Source organism: Cricetulus griseus (assembly GCF_003668045.3).
Source record: "Cricetulus griseus strain 17A/GY chromosome 1 unlocalized genomic scaffold, alternate assembly CriGri-PICRH-1.0 chr1_0, whole genome shotgun sequence".
NCBI classification, from domain to species: Eukaryota; Metazoa; Chordata; class Mammalia; order Rodentia; family Cricetidae; genus Cricetulus; species Cricetulus griseus.
The window spans coordinates 80,995,746-81,003,481 of record NW_023276806.1 but is presented as its reverse complement, the minus strand read 5'-3'; positions in this window follow the sequence as shown (position 1 = coordinate 81,003,481).

The following is a 7,736-nucleotide window of genomic DNA, read 5'->3' as shown; positions in this document are numbered from 1 at the left end:
TAAACAATTCTATGCTACTGAGCTTTTGAAATGAATGTCCATGTTTTAAAAGAATTCTGTATAGCAGTTATTCATCCTTTAAAGTATATACATTATTCTTATATTTTGGAACGTTTGCAATTTTCAAATAGGTAATAACATCTACTAATAAAGAGATACCAGTCTTTTATCTGTACTTGTGCTTTGTACTCATACACTCATACCTCTGATTAAGGTGTGTTGTTATATCCTAAACACTTGACCTCTTACTATTATGAAGTCTCTATTAATTAAGCCTTTGAAATTTTAAATAGATTATTTCAAGCTTTATTTTGTTTAACCTTCTTCCAGGTAGCAATCTTATAAACTGGAAAACTACTTCTTTTTATGGTCTTTTAATTTTTATCTAATGATTGTGATTTCCAAAATAGTTTCCCTCACCTTAACATCATGATTAAAAGTACTTTTCCTGTTTTTAAACTTCAACCATTATATCAATGTTATTTTTAAACTATTCACATTCAAGTGTTATTGCTTCAATATTTTTTCCAGTAATATTTTTCCTTTTTTTTAATTTAAGTTAGAAACAAGCTTCATTTAATCGTCAATCCCAGTTCCCAGACTCTCCCCTCCTCCCCTGCCCCCCATCAAGCCCCTATCCCACCCCTTTGGTTCTGCTCCCTAGGGAGGGTGAGGCCTTCCATGGGGGATCTTCAAGGTCTGTCATATGATTTGGAGCAGGGCCTGGACATCCCCCCATTTGTCTAGGCTGAGAGAGTATCCCTCTATGTGGAATAGGCTTCCAAAATCCACTAATGTACTAGGTATAAATACTGGTCCACTTCCAGAGACCCCATAGATTAACCAGACCTCGAAATTGAAATCCCTTTTCAGGGTGTCTGCTACATCCTATGCTGGTTTCCCAGCTATCAGTCTGGGTTCCATGAGCTCCCCCATATTTATGTCAGCTGTTTCTGTGGGTGTCTCCAGCCTGGTGTGACCCCTTTGCTCATCACATTTAATTAATATAAACTCCCCTGTGTCTTGCCAGAATCACTCCAACTCCATCACCTTTCAACTTTGGGTACTCATTTTGCTTTTAGATGCATTGTGTTCTCCTACAGTTGTATGGAATTCACTGGCACTTGTCATACCATTACAAGGCTATACTCTTAAAAAAGCTAGTTCTACACTTTTTGATATCTATCAATTGCCAAAACTCTTCAGTTAGAGGTATAAATTCATGACTAGTTCTATTCTCCATGATGAGACACAATGATGACTTGAGCTTGCATAGTTCTTGTTTGTGCTATCATGACTACCATGAATTCATTTGTCCAACTATACTTTTCATAAAACTGTTTCCTTCACTCACCTACCAGTCTTATATCTTGCAGGCTTTCCATTTCCTCGTCCATAAAGACGGAGGAGCATTGAAAATATTGCCACCAAAACCTTAAGTTTTCAAGTTTTGTTTTCAACTGAAAGATTCAGTACTGGATGATGATCAGATCTTGAGGTCTTTGAAATCATTCACAGATTGAATTATGAAGGGTAAAATTTTATACAAATTTGATGAATAAATTTTAATGTGATATTGCTGATGAACAAGAAAATTATTCTTGAAAATTTTACTGTGAGCCAAGCTTGTAATAGGTGGGCTTTCTGTCCATCCAAGAACATTATTTCTTTTGAAATTTTAATTAGTTAAACCAAAGTTTTTTTTTTTTACAATATGTTTAAATCATAGTCACCTTCCTTTCCCAACTATTCCTAGATGAACCTCTCATACAAAAATAATTTAGTGTTTTTTACAACCCAGTTGGTGATTTAAGCTTCAATGGACTAACACTTTAAATGTCTTAATCTGAAATAAATAATGTATTCTGTAAAATTGTTAATTACTGACCATAGCAGGTTGTATTGTATCTGTGACTATATGCTGTTTTGAAAAATTTTGGAAAATATTCTTTAATATATAAAAGTATAGTATAATACTTAGAAGTAATATCTTCAACATCTACATGTGACAAAAACATTCATGTGAATTGTGTAAAGTGGTCTTCAGTAGGTAACAATTACTAATAGTTCCATGGCTATGTTCGGAATTGTGTATTCAACACCAATCTGCATTTTGGGATTTGATCTGGCTTGGAACTCCAAGTTTTTTTCTGAAATTTTTACACATTTTAATAAATTATATAGGAGAAATTTAGTTAAGGAAAAATTCGATCAAAAACTTAGTATGGCACACAATAGACTGTCTTTTTGTATATATCATCCTGTTATTTCCTCAGTGCATTCATTTTTTTTTTTTTTTTTGGTTTTTTGAGACAGGTTTCTTTGTGGCTTTGGAGGCTGTCCTGAAACTAGCTCTTGTAGACCAGGCTGGTCTCGAACTCACAGAGATCCGCCTGCCTCTGCCTCCCGAGTGCTGGTATTAACGGTGTGTGCCACCAACACCCGGCTTCCTCAGTGCATTCTTAGCATAATACTAAGACTAGGTAAATACTGACAATAATATTATCACTAATGTTTTAGAAGAATGGAAGTCTCACCATTTTCTTCATGACTGAAAAATTTAGCAAAGCCTTTACATTATGTTTATATCAAGATGTACATTTGGTTTGAATATTTTTACAGCAAAATAATGACAAATATTATAATATGGTGATAACTTATTCTGAAACAGGACATTGCATCGGGTGAGACACATTCAAGTTATTTTACCAAGTCAGAATCACAGCTTTTATCTTGAATATTTAGGTTTTATCCAGTGTGGCAAGTGATTTCATATATATATATATATATATATATTATATATATATATATATATATAATGAAGATATATATCTTCTGTTTTGGTGTGACTTGCTGACAATTATTGTAGCTAGGTAAAACAATACAGCACCTTTTTCAAACATATGTGTCATTGCTGCACATTGGTTGTCTTTTATATGAATAGTAGCTCAAACAAACTCAATGTATGAAAAAAGAACATTTCAAATAGAATACATTTGTTTAGTCTTGAAACATGGCAAATCATGCAATCTCAGTTAAGTCCCCAACATTTCGCTTTACTATAATAAACAAGATTGAGTAATCAATTCTCAACAGATGTACTTCTAAATCATTGTAAAAGCAATAGTTAATGATGAAGACCAGAGTACATAGAGACCATATGAGAAAGTCCTCCTCATCTTTATTCGAGTAACTTCAGGAAACATCTCTATAATATTGAAGAATCATAAAAACTTAGCCATTTTCACACAAAAGAGTTTTGTCACCTAAAATGCTTGGAATTATTACATTTTCTATAAATTGAAATCATTATCTGAAGTCAAACTTCATGAATGAAATTACTTCAGTTTTGAATCTTGTGTCTTTCATAATCGTAGGAAATTGGAAAAGTGATTAGGAAAGCTGTTAATAATCACATTGTATGCAATTAATTTTCTTAACATTAATTAATAAAAGCTATTTTATATAAAGTTTCAAAATCAACAGATTTTCATAACTATATAAAATGGTAAAAATTTCTGCCTTAATCACAGTTTAAAATCTATTCTGCCTGTTTATGTTTATTCTGCCAACCTGATATTAATGATAGTGTAAAAAAACACAGAATATTCCAGATTGAAGAAAACCTGACGAGATTGGATCATTCCTTGAAACATAATCTGTAACTTTGAAAATTCATAAGAGTTTTCAAATTCATCCTAAATTTTGCTCACTAGAGCTTCTGACACATTTCCGTTGAGGGAAAATTCTTTCAGGCTTGAGAGTTACTTTACCATTTATAGAGAAGGTCACATTGAAAACTTTCATGAAAACCATGTGGATAACTACTTTTCTATGTATAATTCATTCTTGTCTCTCATATTATTTTGATTTATTCTAGGTTTTGAATAGTTCAAAAAATATCCTGTGAGTTATAGTAAAATGACTCTTCAGAAAAGGAGTAAGTTAGAACATTTCTGATTCAACACTTGTCAATGGGACAGAGAAACCTGTGTTACTATAGTTGGCAACACATTTTGATACAACATGCAGAGCAGCACAACATGCAGAGCAGCACAGTAAGCTGGAAGAAAAAAAAACAAAAGGAAATTTCTCATTTTCAAACCTGTAGAACTTGAAAAGCAATGTTTGTATTTAAAAGCAGTAATATACATTATATGCTATGTTTTAAAATTAAAACACTTATAAACCACTGTGTTTGAAGTCCTGTGATATGTTGTGGACTTAGGCAACTAGTGTTTTAGGAAATAAGCTATTCTTATCCATTCAACCCAAATAAAATAATTGCCACTGACTATAGGAAAAGAAATTTAAGTCTATATTCAATACTTCTTTTAAAAATTATTTTTTCAATTTTTCACATTTCATTATTTCTCTTGTTAAATAATCTTTAAAAATTATTAGTGTAAATTGCAAAATAATGTAGGCAAATTTACCAATAAAAGATAAAAATAAAACTAAGTAAATTTAAATATCTTAGAACAGATAAATTTAGTTTCTCAAAGACTAATATTTTCCAATAGTTAACTCCATGAATATTAAAGTATATAATGGGGATCATTAATAAAAATATCAACACTTGTTATATAATTCTACATTTTTCTAATCATCTCAATATTTTGGATATATTAAGAACCTGCATCAAATATTATACAAATATTTATAATTCAATTTCAATTTGGTGGCAATTAACTTGCAGTCAATAGAAAACAAGAAGCAGAGAATCACTCTTATCAGTAAAGCCATCTGTACTATAAAAATCTGGTAATAACAGTCACTATTTCCTGAATAAATTGTGGGCTTAAAAGAAATCAGTGCCCATGAAAACATTTATTGACAAATGATGAAATGTGTTTAAGTTTAATCAATTTTCTTACATGGATATAGATTTCCTTTACTGTGCTTGTCTTAAATGCCACATTCAATAATGGTTTTTGATCATTATCCAATCAAAATACAAGTACAAGCCTGAAAATCCGGAAAACGATGTATTCAGTATTTTCATTTTTCCAGATCATATTGTTTCAAAAAACCAAATCAACTTAATTAATTAATTTTGCTATAATTTGTTAAGGTATATTTTTTCCTGAGCATAGCTCAGCCTGATTTAAAGTTTTATTTAGAATTTCATGTAGACAAATAAAATCAGCTTTAAGGGACCAAGTTTAAAGTTGCTTTCCTTGTACCTTTACTTTCATTCCCGGGTGAAAACAAATTGTGCTGGTTGTTCACATAGAGTTAGTTTTAAAAGAGAATAGAAATCATTTTGCTCTAACATTTTGTTCTAACAGTTGTCCTTGCATAATTGCTAGACTATACAATGTCAATTACAAACATACCATGGTATACTATAGTGAGATAGAAAGAAAAAATCAGAGGAAAGCATTTATAGTATGGCTGCTGTACTAATTGTGTTTCTGTGGTGACCATGACCACAGTTTTTCACTGTTTAATCCTGATATTTATTTTCTCACTAATATAACAGTAATTCCATTTGTATCTTAGGATCTCATAGAATTGAAACAAATCCATCTGACCAGCAATTAGAACTGAACAAGTTACCCTGTTTAGGACAGTAATCGAGAAGGGCACATAGGTGGAGCTTATATGATAAACAATGGCTTAGTTAAATTAAGTCTTATATTTAAGACATCAGATTTTCCAACTTAGAGAGGGTGTCAGAAGACTTAGTTTCCAGGACTGGAGATTTGACTCAGTGTTTAATATAATAGCATTTGCTTCTCCTACAGAGGATCCTGTCTTTAGTTCAGAGCAACCACATCTAGCTGCTTAAGGTGCCTGTTCCTCTAGTAGTAGCAGGGCTAATGATTCCTTATTCTAGTCTCCCCTGGTACCCACATGCCCATAGTAAACATACATATGTGCAGATACTTGCATGTAAGTATAAACAATAAATCTTTAAAATATTATTTTGTTGCTAATGCCAGTTTATTAATAAAGAAATTATTTTGAATACATTTTAAAAATTGCAAGAATGAACTAACAAAAATTTAACAAGATGCATACTTTCCAGAACAATAAACATACAAAAGGATAGAAAATAGCTACAGAAGAAGCCAAAGAAAAAAAACAGCAAGAAAAAACATAAACAAAATAATGAAGGCACAGGAAAAACACTTATGTTGACTTAAGCTGAAACTCATCTTACTGAATGAAATATAATTCCCTCATCTATTACATCTGTTTGATATAAGTGTGTGTCTGAGTGTCTGCTGTGTGTGTGTGTGTGTGTGTGTGTGTGTGTGTGTGTGTGTGTGTGTGTGTATGGAAGGTGGTACAATTGTCTTTATATGCCCATGAAGTCCCAGGAGTAAAGCCCAATGATCTTATTGGATCATTTTCTACTGTATTCATTGACACAAGGACAGTCAAATGAACACAGAGCTAACTGATGTGTGTAGTCTAGCTTGATCTGGTTGCCCATCCCATTCCTTGCTCTCCAGTTCTCCATTTACAGAACTGAAGCAATGAGCTGAGATCTTCGTGCCTCTGAAGCAAACGCTTTAACAGCAGCACTGCATCACCAGCCCATAAGCTTGTATATTTAAGAGAATTCTAAATATATAACAACAACAGATGTGGACACTTATACTAATTGACTGAATAGGCTTATTACATACTGACAAAAACCACAAGTGGTAAAACAATAATAATACCTAGTATCTAACAAAATAATTAAAATTTAAAGTTATTAAAACATGTGAAATAACATTTAAAACACCTTTTAAATTTAGATATATATCATCTACCTGTTTTTAAATGGACTAAAAATGTCTAATGACAATATCAAATATTAAATGACATTTCACATGAAAAATACAATTTAATAACACTTTAAAGCATAAACTTAAAAATGAAAACAGAAAAAAAAAGGAGGAAAGGGCAATAACAAAGGGTTTTTTTTAAAGGTGATTGCATTTCCTACAGAACCACAAATAGCCAATGAAAGTTAATTTGACCAATGAAATAGCAAAACCACAAATGCTATGCCTTGAATCATAACATATAAATAAATAAAGTTATTTAAAAAAAGAATAGAAAAAGCCAGACTGTCTCCAGTCTTTTAGTGATGAGATTAATTATTTGTATCTGAATTAAATAAAATTGTTCCTGTACCTTACCTTATATTTCCATTGTAATTTATTAGAAGAAAATATTAACTAATGAGATTAGTTGTTAATAATTAATGATCTTAGTCTCTGAAGCTACTTGCTGATTCATATATGTTGATGAAGAGAAGAAAAGTATTTTTCTTCACTGGATAAAATAATTATAAAATATGTGGTCCATTTCTAATGGACCATATCTAATTCCATATCTAATGTAGAAAATATATGCTAACATTTATTACAGTAGTATCCTAACTTTGCAGGTGTATCTTGAATCAGCAAATGGAAGTTACTGAGTCTCTTCTTAGTTAATGATTTTAAATATTGATACATTAGGTTTCCTTTACCCACAAGTATACTCTTTAAAAATCATGCTTTCCAAGGAAGAATTTGTAAGTGCTGGAAATGGTATCATAATCTCATTTGTTCGTTTGAAGGATTAAATTAACCAGCGACCTTCATTATTAAGTCTCTTTGGCAATATGCCTTCCAAGACTTGTAAGCTTAACTAACTCTCTTGATTGCTACAAACATATCAATAATATGTGTTAGTCATGGTTAAATCAAAAGGTTAATTTCAATATGACAACATAATTCAATTGTTCA